The sequence below is a fragment of the Rhinoraja longicauda genome, chromosome 10 (genome assembly GCF_053455715.1).
Source record: "Rhinoraja longicauda isolate Sanriku21f chromosome 10, sRhiLon1.1, whole genome shotgun sequence".
Classification (NCBI taxonomy): Eukaryota; Metazoa; Chordata; class Chondrichthyes; order Rajiformes; family Arhynchobatidae; genus Rhinoraja; species Rhinoraja longicauda.
This window is the reverse complement of record NC_135962.1, coordinates 48,414,274-48,429,698: the sequence shown is the minus strand read 5'-3', so window position 1 is coordinate 48,429,698 and position 15,425 is coordinate 48,414,274.

Sequence of the window (15,425 nt, the reverse complement as noted above, 5' to 3'; positions counted from 1 at the left end):
TGCATCAGACAAGCATCTGCCTCCACTCTGTATGACTCTAAGACTGATTTCTTTTGCTGACATATGGCAAAATAAAATTTACATTTGCAAATCGAAAAATTCAGCCCGACGGGAGCATGGAGAAGAGAGGTCTCTGATAATGCCGGCTTCTTTCCTGAGGCAGCGTGAAGTATAGATGGCTCATTTCTATCCAACTTGAATCAAACGCAAAAGGGACTTCAAAAGAGGACCGTCAGCTCCTTGAGCACATTAGCAAATGTTTTAGTTATAGAGCCATTGAGTCTCAGCATGATAGTCACACAGCATAGAATAGTCACACTGGTGCAGTGTGCGGATGCTGGCAATCAAGCACCTGTCTACACCAGGATTGGAAAGGTTTAGAAGGATAAGGGTCAAATGCGGGCAAGTGGCACTTGCATCTGTGGGATTCTTGGTAATCCTAGACGAGTTGGACGGAAGGGTCTCTTTCTGTGTTGTATGTCTCCAATGACATTTGAGTGAATGAATGAATGAATACTTTATTGTCACATGTGGCAAGTCACAGTGAAATGTTTTGCTTGCATATCCAATGGGAAAATCCCATTTTCATATTTTATTTTATATTTCAGATACAGCGCGGAAACAGGCCTTTTCGGCCCACCAAGCCCGCGCCGCCCAGCGATCCCCGCACATTAACACTATCCTACACACACTAGGGACAATTTTTACATTTACCCAGTCAATTAACCTACGTACCTGTACGTCTTTGGAGTGTGGGAGGAAACCGAAGATCTCGGAGAAAACCCACGCAGGTCACGGGGAGAACGTACAAACTCCTTACAGTGCAGCACCCGTAGTCAGGATCGAACCTGAGTCTCCGGCGCTGCATTCGCTGTAAAGCAGCAACTCTACCGTTGCGCCACCGTGCCAGTACTCAAATTCAGTAGCCTTCCATGGCAATGTGATTTAAGGACTCGCCTAACTATTCCTTAAATAGTGTGAGAGTACTTGCTTCTACCCCTTCCGTACAGCGCTGTGTTCCACGTTCCGAGCTTGCAATGTATCAAAATGCTTTTTATTGTTTTCAATTCTCCTCTGAAATTTGAGCTGCATGAGCATTCTTTTAACCATGCCTGTTACTGCTTTGAACACAGATAAATACTCATCTCATTAATAGATTTCTGATGGATCCCTTCTAATTTCAGCTTGGCGTCTACCTGCCTACCCTGGATGAACCAATAAGCCACGGCAATTTTAGCTGGTGATCTTTATTAAAATGTCACTGGTCCATTTCCTCTCCGTACAAATAAGATACAGTTGCTGAAGCTTTAAGGCCCAGATCTCGAGAGTCATCTGTCTGTCTCCCCAATATGGAAATACACAGACATAACAAGGAAAGATTGCTTCAAAAAAAACACAAAGTTTGAATTTCCTTCTTTGAAGCTGAAGCACTGTGAGTTTCAAGCAACTTGATGAAAATTAAACTTGAATAACATCTCCTCTTTGATTTCTCAATTCTAAAGCATTGAAATGAGCCTTTAATCTTTCTGGAGTTGGGAGAATAGGAGACACTTACATTGTGCATCCATCAATGTTTGATTTTGCAAACTACAAGGTGCCAATGATTGCAAAGCAAGCGACTGGAATAAGGTGTTACTACTTCTGACCCACTTTCTTGAGAACAAATTAGCAAGAGGCAAATACGACTAACAGTGGATTCAGCACAACATGAGCTTTGCACTTGTTAAACTGTTGTACGTCAGGCGGAGAAATTAATTGTTCTTCACCCAAGGGGGCATATCTTTGTGGATCAGAGTTGAAACGCCAACAAAACAAGACAAAATAAGTCAAAAAGACTCTTGGACAGGTGCATGGATCAGAAAGTCTTGGAGGGATAGAGGCCAAATGCGGGCAAATGGGATTACCTTCGATGGAGACTCTTGGTTGGCATGGACAAGTTGGAACAAAGCGCTTGTTTTCGTGCTATATTATTCTCTGCCTCCAAACAAAAGTCTCAGGGGTGTAGAGTCAAGAGAGAGCTAGATAGAGCTCTTGATGATAGCGGAGTCAGGGGGTATGGGGAGAAGGCAGGAATGGGGTACCGATTGTGAATGATCAGCCATGATCACATTGAATGGCGTTGCTGGCTCGAAGGGCCGAATGGCCTACTCCTGCACATATTGTCTATAGACAATAAATGCATCAAACTAAAACATTATTTTCTCATAAGCTGATGCATGACACTGACTTATAATTAAGGATCAAAGGGAATACTTAACATGGTTCAGAAACTGTCTGCCTTTGCAATTGTGAGCCTTTGGAAATGTATCATCAGCATTGTTGAAAACTTTTTTTATTCTTCCGTCATTCTCGGCAAGGTGTTTATGCATCCTATTCTGAGAACATGGTGTTTGGATTTACACGGCTCATTGAGTAATTCACGACGATTCACAGGTGAGAAAAAGGGGAATTGTTCACTGATTCGATACAGGTGAGCTAGTGAAGGTGGTTGAACACTTGAACAAATAGATTATTTTAATGACCTGATGGAAAGCAAAGGATTTTCAAAGTGGAATAAAGATGGGCATGGGTGCCAGAGATGGGAAATAAAGTTTAAAGAGGGCATTAAGAGTCAGAGGTCAACAGGGGATAGCTATACATAGTGCAACGTTGACAGGGGTTTAGATCTATTCCAACTTCCCCCAGCTTTGTCCCCTTATTGATTAAGTGCATGAGGAATAACAAGTGTGGCATGGTGGCGCAGCGGCAGAGTTGCTGCCTTACAATGCTTATAGCACCAGAGACCCTGGTTCGATCCCTAGTACTGGTGCTGTCTTTTTTTTATTTAAAAAAATATATATTTTATTTAAGTTTTAACAGAACCCATACGTTATACATTATACATTTCATAGTAAACAATAGTAAACAATAGTCACTAACCTATAACTTCGATTATACACGTATTGTTCTGTATTTTCTCCCCTCCCCCCACCCCCCCGCCCCCCCCCCCCCCCCCCCTCAGTTGAAAAGAAAGAAAAAGAAAAAGCAGAAGAAAGAAAGAAAGAAAGAAAGAAACCTGGAGTCCCGAGGCACTTCCGAGTAATTTCTTTTAAAATTCTTGCTAGGTAACAAGGCAATCCTGAATTTAAGTACTTCCTATTCTTAATCCTAACTTTGCCATGAATGGGTTCCACACCTTCAAAAATAAGTCGTATCCATTTCTCAGATTATACGTTGCTTTTTCTAATGGGATACAACTCCACATTTCTGCATGCCATCTTTCGAATCTTATTTCATTTTGTTCTTTCCATGTAACCGCAACACATTTTTTGGCTACTGCTAATGATATTTTGAGAAATCTTTCCTGATGTTTATCGAGACATAGCTTTGGTGTTATCAGACTAGTACTGGTGCTGTCTGTACGGAGTATGTACTTTCTCCTCGTGACCTGCGTGGGTTTTCTCCGAGGTCTTCAGTTTCCTCCCACACTCCAAAGACGTAGTGGTTTGTAGGTTAATTGGCTTAGTATAATTGTGAATTGTCCCTAGTGTGTGTAGGATAGTGTTAATGTGCGGGGATCACTGGTCGGTGGGGACTAGATGGACCAAAGGGCCCGTTTCCTTGCTATATCTCTAAAATTAAAACTAAAAAAATGAAATACACATCCAGTTTCCTTTGTATATAATTCATGCCTGTTTAAAGAGCCCATTCAAAAATAGTTAACTTTAAACCACTGCTTAAACCACTTTAAACCACAGCGGTGCTGGCTTGAAGGGGCAAATGGCCTCCTCCTGCATCTATTTTTGTATGTTTTGTCTATGCTTACACCTGTGCCATAGGGTATGTACAACTTGGGAGTATTCTCATGAAAATGGAATGTGTACATATCCATGAAAATATTTAGTAGATAAAGGAAGGAAATCCAAACATTGACGCTAAATGTTTAGTTTCGTTGTGTTCAGAGATACAGCATGCAAAGATGTATGCTGTCATCCCCTCTGGGGATGAATAAAGTGCTATCGTATTGTATCGTAAACAAGCTCTTTGTCCCCCGGAGTCTGTGCCAACCAGCCATCACCCATACACTAGTTCTATCCTACACACTAGGGACAATTTGTTTTTACAGAAGCCACTTAACCAACAAACCCACATGCCTTTGGAGTGTGGGAGGAAACCGGAGCACCCGGAGAAAACCCTCGCTGTCACAGAGGAGAACATACAAACTCCGTACAGACATCACCCGTGGTCAGGATCGATCCCAGGCCCTGCCCTGGCGCCGTAAGGCAGCAACTCTACTGCTGCACCACTGTGCCGCATCAAATGATGGGTGACTCTACGATAGGTTGTGGCTTGGTTGTTAGTTCTGGCAAATGAACCGCTTCAATGTTAGCAAGCTACAGTCACGGAGTATAAGTTACACCTCTTCACGAACTATGGAAAAATTTTAAAAAGTTCTCAATAATGCTGATGATACACTTCCAAAGACTGACAATTGCAAAGGCAGACAGTTTCTGAACCGTATGAAGTATTCCCTTTGAGCCTTAATTACAAGTTGGTTTGATGCATCCTATTATGAGAAAATGGTGTTTTAGTTCAGTAGCTAAGTACTACTGATGACAAGGACTACACACAGTCCAGCTTCATTTTTCTCATTATCCTCATGACACATTACAACCCTGCAGGGCTTTTACGGTGCACAGTAGCATAATAATTATGTTATTTGACTGGCATTCTGGAAACTTGGACAGATTAGTTCAAAACCACTATGCCAGCTGGGCGCAATTAAATTCAGTTAAGTAAATAATTCTAGTATCAGTAATAGTTACCATGAATCTCGCAGATTGTTGAAAAAACTCTTTGTGGTTTATTAACATCCTTTAGGGAAATAAATTAGTCTGTCTTATTCGTGACACACAAGGTAGGCTCTTAAATGCTCTCTGGATGGTCTGTTTTATCAATGGCTCTCACATGCCAAGAATGAATAAACAAGATTCAAAAAGGCTAAATGTAAGGAGAAAATTGTGCGTACCCTTGACTTTGTTCGTTGGCAATTAGCACAAGATGACTTTCTCCACCTTAATACTTTAACATCCAAATTTAACACAAATGGGACAAGTTGTGTAATTTCCTCTTAACAACTGGATGAAAGTAAAACACACATAGCAATGTGGCTGAGATACAGTCATACTGTGGCCAGCCTGTTTTTGTCTCGGTGAAGTTGACCATTTTCAGCTGTTTCTCCACTTGCATGCAGTGAGACAACTGCAGATCTAACAAAAGTTACCAGTTGGCCATTCCAAATTTAGTGCATTTTGTAGCATTTGGGCGACACGGTGGCGCAGAGGTTGAGCTGCTGCCGCCTTACAGTGCCAGAGACCAGCGTCGATCTGGACTCTGAGTGCTATCTGTGCGGAGTTTGTACCTTCTGCCTGTGATGGTGTGGGCTTTCTATTCTTCTTACCACTGTAAATAAAATATATCACATGAGTTCACCCTACGAGTGTCAGTGTGGTCATTGCCGAACCCAGCGTCATCCCAGATGCCACAGAGGACACACTGTTATGAAGAAGATAGAGAACATTTAGATTTCTCTGCCCAAGAGGGTCTTAGAGGCTCAGTTGCTGATCACATTGGAGATAGAAATTGGCAGATTTATGGATTGTAAAGAAATCGAAAGAAATGGGATCAGAGCAAGAAAGTAATGCTGAGGTAAAAGATTGGCCATGATCTTATTATATGATGAGACACATATGAGGGACCAAGATGTTTATTCATATGTTCTTAAAAGTTGGGGATAAAGCAGGAATGTGCTGATTTTGGATGATCAGCCATGACCATATTGAATGGCGGTACAGGCTTGAAGGGCTGAATGGCCTACTCCTGCACCTATTTTTCTATGTTTCTATGTATTAAAAGACACTTAAGGTATTTTCCCTAACCTGTGGCATAGAATAAATGATCGGATAATTCAGCTCAATGCTTGTTAGGCCATGGCTTGTATATCATGTACCATTCCGGTCGCTCATCACGGTATTTATTGTTTAGTTAACGTATTGATCGTTGGATTTTCTGTACCACAGCTGGGATGTTGTCTGGTCCTTTGGCCTTTGTTGTTTTCAGGGTTCTCACCCATTTCTTGACGCCAGGTGACGTGAATCGAATTGGCGAATGACTGGCTTCTATGAAGCTGGATATCTTAGGGTGAAAGTCCCCACGATTATCCACCAGGCATAATTTGAAAGACATTTGCCAGATACATGGAAAGGTTTAGAGGGACGTTGGTCAAACGTGGGAAAAACAGATTAGCTCGGATGGGCGTCTTGGACCAAATGACCAGTTTCCGTGCAGAATGACTCTATATGGCAGCTGGACTAGAAGACAGCATTGAGTGAATGGGCTGAATATTCTCCTTCAGTGCTGCACCAATTCTCTGATTCTACAACTTCAGAAAAGCAAGGAAAAAAGACTTGCTTCACCTTTGCATCTATTTTTGCCCTTTGTGAACTCAGGAAGTCCCAAATTGCTTTGCAGCCAGTGAAGTATTTTTGAAATGGAGTCACGGCTGAAATGAAAGAAATGAGCTTTTGATGGGAGGTTTAAACAGTTGACTAATTACGAAGCTCTCGCACTGCCTTTCAGGAATCGTCAATGCAATGAGTTTGTTCAGTCGACATTAATAGCGATAATGTACTTCACAAATGTTTACCCAATTAATCCCGATTTACAAAGACCTTTGTGTTGGGAACCACTTGGAGAAAGATTGGCCTTGGGCCTTTGGGCTAATATTGGAGCAGTGTATTAATTGAGGTGGATCTTGCTTGACATTCTTCAAATGATGGTGTGGGAGTTTTTTTGTAAAATCTTATTTGAATGAAAACACCGAAGAGAGCACAGTTTCCTCACTACAACACTGAAATATCTATTTGGGTTCTGTGCTGAGGGCTCAAGAGTAGGTCTCAAACATGACCTCAAGAGAAGAGGGAGCTCCCAGTGAGCACAAGGGACAACTCTGTTTAACTTTACCACGGGTGAAAAGTTCAGCTAATTAAGCCTTTCCCCAACTTTTCACCAACTGCCCACATCTCCCCTGCCCTACCCCTGTTAGATATCGTGCAGACCAGTATCCATTGCCCAGGTAGATGTTGTTCAGGGCTGGTGGGAATAAGGGATCTTAGAAGGTGTGAGGCAGGGTTGAAGTGTAGCGAAGTGCAAAGCTAGCGGGAGGAAAGCAGCAGGACGAGAAGGAGGGGTGGGGTGGAAGAAGAGAAAAGGCTGGGAGTTTAGGAGGGACTGAGGGGAGGAGCAGGAGGAAATTGAAACTAGTTTGTTTTTTTAGGATGAAATCATAAGGTCATAAGTGATAGGAACAGAATTAAGCCATTCGGCCCATCAATTCTACTCTGCCACTCAATCATGGCTGATCTATCTCTCCTGCCTAGCCCCATTCTCCCGCCTTCTCCCCATAACCCCTGACTCCCGTACTAATGAAGAACCTCTCTATCTCCACCTTAAGTCAAGAAGCATTTGCTCCGTACACATGGCTGTGAAACCTGAAAAGGTCATGGAAGAAAAGGGGGGGTGTGGCTGTGTGGGGGTTTTGTAGAAAGTCACCTAAAATTGGAGTATTATGTGCAGGCAGGTAAGTTGATCTTGGAATCATGTTCAACACAGCCTTTATGGGCCAAAGAATCTGTTTCAGTGCTGTATTGTTTTATTTTGGATTTTGTTTTCAGATTTCCAGCATCTGCAGTGTTTTGCTTTTTTTTCCCCCATGTGCTTCAAGTAGTAAAAACCTGTAAATAACCAGCTCAAAAGGTCAAGATGGTCATCATTTCATTGATTCTGTTACCTGTGATGCTTCCCTGCAATTCAGGAAATCAGATAACTTTACTGTCTTGCCTTTGTAAACTAATTATATCAATTAATCATGGTGACGATTGAATTAATCTTATCTGGTAAGCAATCAAATGGCAATCCTGTCTACTTTATAGAAAACACTACTGCTTATCTTGTTCCTGCTCTGTTTTTCAGCCCCCACTTTACTATTTAATTACAATGACGAACAACATTCTGTAATTTCACCCTTCTGTCAATGAACAGTATTTGACCTCAGTTAGCTAATAACGGGAATTTAGGAGAGGTTTTGAGGGACATGAAACGGGTGGACTAAAGGAAGCTATGACTGAGATCTCACTGGTATTGTATGTAGTTTTAGACGTTAAATTATGTCGTACATTGGTCTTTTAAAAAGCACAATGTGGATCTCGATCAATGGTTAAAGACTTCGGAGATACAGCGCGAAAACAGGCCCTTCGGCCCACCAAGTCCATGCCGACCAGTGATCACCCCCGTACACTAATGCTATCCTACACACACGAGGGACATTTTTTACTGAAGCCAATTAGCCTACAAACCGGTACGTCTTTGGAATGTGAGAGGAAACCGGAGCACCCGGAGGAAACTCATGTGTTCACAGGGAGAACGGGGCTCACGTTGTCGACCACCCCGTGGTGAGCCCTGTCAACTGACCTCAGTCAGGCGAACGACAACAAACAGAGGCAGCAGAAGCAGAAGCAGCTTCATAACTTCTGCTGCCTCAAACGCAAGAAGAAGACAGGGAGAACATCCAAATTCCTTACAGACAGCAATCATAGTCAGGATCAAGTCCGGGTCTCTAGCATTGTAAGGTAGTAACTCTACCACTTGCCACTGTGCCACCCTGCAGGGGTAATCTACAAAGATAGATTGAATGAATATTCTTTTTAGTTTAAAGTGGCTGAGTCTAGTTGAGGTCTTTAAGCTGATCAAATGGATTTTATAAAGGAACAACAGAGACACAATCTTCTCACTCATGGAAATGCAGAATGGCTGGAAAAGTGCGAAAATTGGAAATAGTTACTTTGAGCATGAAGTCAGGTGCTTTTGTTTCGTGATGCTTGTACTGAACTGTGTACACAAATGAATTTCACTGCACCTCGGTGCGTGTGGCAATAAAGTACCATTGAACCATTGGGTCAGCACGGTGGCACAGAGGTAGAGTTGTTGCCTTACTGCGCCAGAGACCCGGGCTCGATCCTGACTATGGGTGCTGTCTGTACGGAGTTTGTACGCTCTCCCCATGACCTGTGAGGAGAGGGGGGGAGGAGAGGGGGGGGAGGAGAGGGGGGGAGAGGGGGGGGAGAGGGGGGGGAGAGGGGGGGAAGGAGGGAGGGGGGGAAGGAGGGGGGGAGGGAGGGAGGGAGGGGGGGAGGGAGGGAGGGGGATGGGTATGGGAGAAGGCAGGAACGGGGTACTGATTGAGAATGATCAGCCATGATCACATTGAATGGCGGTGCTGGCTCGAAGGGCCGAATGGCCTACTCCTGCACCTATTGTCTATTGTCTATTGTCTATTAAACTGAAGACGCTGAAATCTTGAGCAAAACACATTTTTAAAAAATAGAATGCAAAGTGCTGGAGGAACTCAAAGGGTCAGGTAGCATTTGTGGGAATGGAAATGGGAAACAGATAATGTTTCAGTTCGGGACCCTTTTTCAATCTGACCCGCTAAGTTATGTTTTGTATCATAGGTTTTTCATTTGAAATTCTGCTTGATAATATTGCAATATGTCAGATTACAGTATTTCTGAGCTATTTCATTTAATGTGAAGAACTGTGGTCTTTCATAAGATTGTGAATAATGTAAGTTAATAGCAAGTCTTTGCACATATTAATTGTTAGGTTTATCAGAACAGTTATGCATGAAGTGATGGTAGCTTTATCATCTTAAAACTTCACTTTTTTTCATATTTGGAAAGTACAATAAAGAAATTGAATAATGTTTTTTAATCAGGTTGTTCATATATAGGATGAACCAGAATGGAAATTGGGCTGACACAGTGGCAAAGCGGCAGAGTTGCTTCCTTACAGCGTCAGAGACCCGGGTTCGATCCTGGCCATGGGTGCTGCCTGTATGGAGTTTGTACGTTTTCCCTGTGACTGCGTGGGTTTTCTCCAGGTGCTCCGGTTTCCTCCCACACTCCAAAGACGTTGCGGTTTGTTGGTTAATTGGCTTCGATAAAAGACCATGAATTATCCCTGGTGTGCTTGATAGTGCTAGTGTACTGGGATTGCTAATTAGCGCAGTTTTGGCGTGGCGAAGGGCCTGTTTCTGCGCTGTATCGCTAAAGGGAAGCAGCAGAAAAAATGGTAAGATAGTAGTACGATTGTTTAGCTTTCAATCACTTGTTTCTCCCATCTTATGTGACCTTTTAGCCGAGTAACATGTCAATATTAAATGAAACGTCACTCACATTGATAATGTTTATGTTAGAATCAGTCTCATAAATTCATGTCTGATATCTACCATGCTACAGTTCAAACATTCTTATTTCTGTTTGCTACTTAAAGTCAATTTGTTCTATTAAAATGAGATAATCTAACGTACAGAACACAATCATAAATTAATTACCAGCCCCAAAATGTTAAAATTCAATATGAAAACTTAGTGTGGGTCCATTTCTAATTAAGTGATTACTTCTTTTGCAGTTGTAAAATTAAATTTTGCAGTTGTAAATTAAATATATTCACATCCTGCTTATGTTTTACTGTTCATGTAAGATTTCATATCATAAGAGCCGACTTTAAAAAAAATGATAGATTACTGCAGTTGGGAATATTTTTGGAATCTCAGTGAATTTGACCACCGGGTGGCGCCAGCAATGGCTGCCTCGCCAACAGTCTGTCTGACCCTTCCTTCTTTGTGTTTTAATAGTATGTGTTAAATGTATGTTTTTTGTGTTCTTTAGCTTGATTTATGGGGGGGGGGGGGGGTTGGGGGAAACCTTTTCAAATCCCTTTCCTCGACGGAGATGCAATTTTTTTTTCCATATCGTATCTCCATCCGCACTGCGGCCTAACATCGAGGAGTTGGCGGCCTTTGCTAGAGACGGACTTTTGAGATCTCCACCGCGGGACGTTAACATCACGGATCTCACGATCCCTTTGTCAGGGGTCGACCTCGGCGCTCCAACCGTGGGTGCTTGTGGACTTAACATCACGGAGCCCGCGGTCTCTGGTCATAGACCGACATCGGGAACTCCAAACCGCGGGAGCTTTGACCCCCCTCGCGACGCGGGAGTTTCAATCGCCCCGAAGCGGAATCTTCAATCGCCCCGACGCGGAATCTTCAATCGTTCCCGACGTGGGAGCTTCGGCCGTCGACTGTGGGAGCGTCGATCGCCCCGATGGATGGTTCAACTACCCCTTCTGGAAATTGCATCAGACGTTCGTTCATGGATGTACTTTGATTAATGCAAGCGATCCTGCAAAGGAGTTGAGTTCAGTTTATTGTCGCGCAGTGAAAAGCCTTTGTTGCGTGCTAACCAGTCAGTGGAAGGACGACACATGGTTACATTTGAGTCATCCACAGCGTACAGATACATGATAAGGGAATAACGTTTAGTGCAAGGTAAAGTCAGGCAAAGTCCAATCAAAGATAGTCCAAGGGTCACCAATGAGGAATATAGTAGCTCAGGACTGCTCTCCAGTTGTTGGTCGGATGGTTCTGCTGCCTGATAACAGCTGGGAAGAAACTGTCCCTGAATTTGGAGGTGTGCGAGGATGTGAACAATTATTGTGTCATCACTTTAGGTTAATTCCTGTTGAACTATGTTGGATTAGAATGAGCAGACGGTTATTTTGCCGGGATGGTTGGGGAATATGATTTTACAGGGTACATGTGAAGGTTCCCCTTTTGCCCCGGTAGTCAACATGTCCTTTCTCCACTCTACTGAGAGATAAGGTGGTTGGTATTCTGCTGGCAGCTTCTGTTGGTAACCTCTCACACCTTCTCTGCTGCTCTTCAACCTGTGACTCAGCTCTCTTGGCCTCCAGGTCTGCTTGTTGCTCCTGACCCCTCCCCCGCTGCTGACATTGATTTTGTTGTGCAGCACATGGAACACACTAATGTAGCCTCCACACCCACTGCACATATACTGCAAGGCAGACCCGGGCCCGATGCAAGCAGCACGGTCTTATTTTCACAAGACCAAGGGCATTTACAGCAATGAATCTGAAGCCCGCGTGGCTGACATTGCAGCAGCATTAAGACATTCCATCAGTACAATTACATTAAACGACACAAAGCACCGATGTAACTCTGCAGGTCAGGCAGCATCTCTGGAGAACATGAATAGGTGACTTTTCAGGTCGGGACCCTTCTTCAGACTGTTGGGTCAATATAATTACAATAAGCACATTGTTTTCAAATTGATATTTGTCTCTCTAGACGGATGCAATAATCACGTTGTCAGAGGCAGGTGTCAGGAAAGTTAACTAATTAATTCCAGTTTCTCTTATAGCTGCTTAATAACAGACAATAATGAATATGAATCAAGTGCGTGGGATCGCTCAAGTTAGTAAATGCACATTAAAATTCTTGTAAATGTAAAATCTCCATATAATATTAGTTTAGTTTATATAAGAAAATAACTGCAGATGCTGGTACAAATCGAAGGTATTTATTCACAAAGTGCTGGAGTAACTCAGCAGGTCGGGCAGCATCTCGGGAGAGAAAGAATGGGTGACGTTTCGGGTCGAGACCCTTCTTCAGACTGAAAGTTTAGTTTACTTTAGAGGTGCAGTGTGGAAACAGGCCCATCAGCCCACTGAGTCCACACCAAACAATGATCACCCACACACTGGTATGTAGGAAGGGACTGCAGATGCTGGTTTACACCGAAGATAGACACAAAATGCAGAAGTAATTCAGCGGGCAGGCAGCATCTCTGGATAGAAGGAATGGGTGACGTTTTGGGTCAAGATCCTTCTTCAGACTTCGGGCACTGGTTCTACGTTGTCCCAGTTTCACGTCAAGGGCAACTTACAAAAGCCAATTAATCTACAAACCTGTGTCAGATGAAACTGCAGATGCTGGTTTACTCCGAAGATAGACACAAAATGCTGGAATAACTCAGCGGGTCAGGCAGCATCTCAGGAGGGAATAAATAGGACGAGACCCTTTTTCAGACTCATTGACAGTGGTAATCTACAAATCTGCAGGTCTTCGAAATGTGGGAGGAAGCCGGAGCACCCAGAGAAAACCCACCCGGTCACAGGGAGAACGTACAAACTCTATACAGAGAGCACCCATAGTAATAGAATAAGAAAATAACTGCAGATGCTGGTACAAATCGAAGGTATTTATTCACAAAATGCTGGAGTAACTCAGCAGGTCAGACAGCATCTCAGGAGGGAAGGAATGGGTGACGTTTCGTGTTGAGACCCTTCTTCAGACTGACATTAATATGCACCCATAGTAATGGTCACAGCCGGGTCTTTGGCGCTGTACGGTAGCAACTCTACCGCTGCACCACTGCGCTGCCCTATTCCTCTGATTGGTATCGGTATTGGTGTATAATTGTCACAAGAACTGAGATTCATTGAAAAACTGTGTGCTTCCCAGCTTCTCCGTGGATTGTCACCTTGTCGTGGTGGAGAAGCTTGTGTGGTCCTGTGATCCTGAGAGCGATGCCATCTCGAGCCATGAGGTAAGGTCGAGTGGGATGACCCTGATAAAGAGCAATCCAACTCAGACTTCAACGGTAGGTGGAGGATGATGTGGAGCGTCACAACGGCTAGGAAGGCGGATGAAGGCTGCAGCAGAAAAGGGTCACCAGTCATCTTGGACTCCATGCCACTGGATCCTGACCCAGATCTGTCAAGGACCGTGTGGTGGCTGTCTGTGCACCAGTTTCCCCACGTTAAACAAAGTCATGCACACAGGCATCCTCTATGGAGAGGACAGTCATACTCGTTTCGAGTGACCGCCGATGATGATGATGATGATGATGATGATTTCCAAACAAATCGTACCATACATGAGCACATGAGCACATGTATGCATGACCGCAGAATGTAGTGTTACATCTACAGAGAAAATGCAGATTTTTAAAAAGTCCTAACCTCAACTAGTGAATTATGCTTGTAAAAGTGTGCAGTCTACAAAATAAGCAGGACAGTTTGACATTCAAGTCCATTCCCTTTGATCATTGATTCAGAACATTCTTTCAGTTTTGCCTGCCATTGTTTTTCTCTCATCCATTCAGCCAAGCCAGAATTTGGCATTTCTTTCAAGATGAGTCACTAAACCACAGAGGTCTACGTGACCTCAGACCTTTATAATGATGGAACTATGAGGCTTTAAGAACTTTTCACTATTTCCCTTAACAATATGTTTTGCTGAGAAAGTCATAGATGTTCAAGTATATTAATCCTCTTCGGATCGTTCACCTTGTCGTGGTGAAGAGGCTTGCGTGCCCCCATGATTCCAAAAGCGATGCCGTCGGAAGCACTAGCTTCTGGTAGGGCCACCCATGGCGGTAAGGTCGAGGATGAGGGCCCAGACCAAGAACGATCGAACCTACAAGGCCTCAACAGCGGACCAGGCGGACAAAGTTATCTTGAACTCAACGGCTGTGAAGGCGGATGAAAGCTGCAACAAATCTATCGTCTTAGTTCCCTTGCCATTGGAATCAGTTGACTGATTTGTGAAGGACCGTGTGCTTCTTGGAGTGCAGCATCAAGTACACGCTAAACAAACACACACACAGGCGTCTTCGTTCTGTGAAGGAACATAGACCCTCATCCTCGACCTCGAGGGATAGCCACGACGATGACGATTATAACAATAAAACTGCCACGTTGAACTGTGGAAAGATGTCCTTTATCTTTAAGGACATCTTGAATACACTAATGTAATAACATTGGAATGTCTCTTCAACATAATTTAAACATTACCAAAATTTCAGCTTTTTAGTAAAATTATCTCTTCTCAATTATATAAGTATATTTTTGAGGTATTAGATGGTGTAATATTTTAATAATGTTCTTCACCCTCAATGTTTAATTGAAATTTGAACGAAAACGCCTTTATTAAGGCTTACTTGAACAAATGATGTTAAAATAGATTTTTTCAGTTGGAACTAAATAACTAGTCAGCTGGAAAGATAGTTTGAATATATTATAATCCAATATTAACGTAATTTTCTTTTGCTGACATTTTCAACACTGCTTCTGAACAATTATCATGTTATCTGCCAATAATCCAATGAATCTACATACTGTTGTACGTCCCTTTCTCCCTATTGGAGATAAGCTGAATTGAAAAGTTATTTTTAGCTGCATGGTGAAGCGGTGACCTTTAATTAACAATTGCTCACAGCTATTATTAAAACAAAATGCAGAAAGAACGTAATTTAAAGCTTGTATTTATGTCTCTGATGGCATCAAACTCGAAAAGGTTAAGTTGAACGGTGAGGTTCGAGGAACGCAGGAAGTTTTCAGCAGTTTTCTTTTAGAGCGGCCATTTTTAATTGGAACACTAGACCAAGTGGACCAGTTGGGCCCAAACCTCCCCTCCCCCTCCCCCTACTCCATCCCACTCAACCACCCTTATCCTCCCCCCT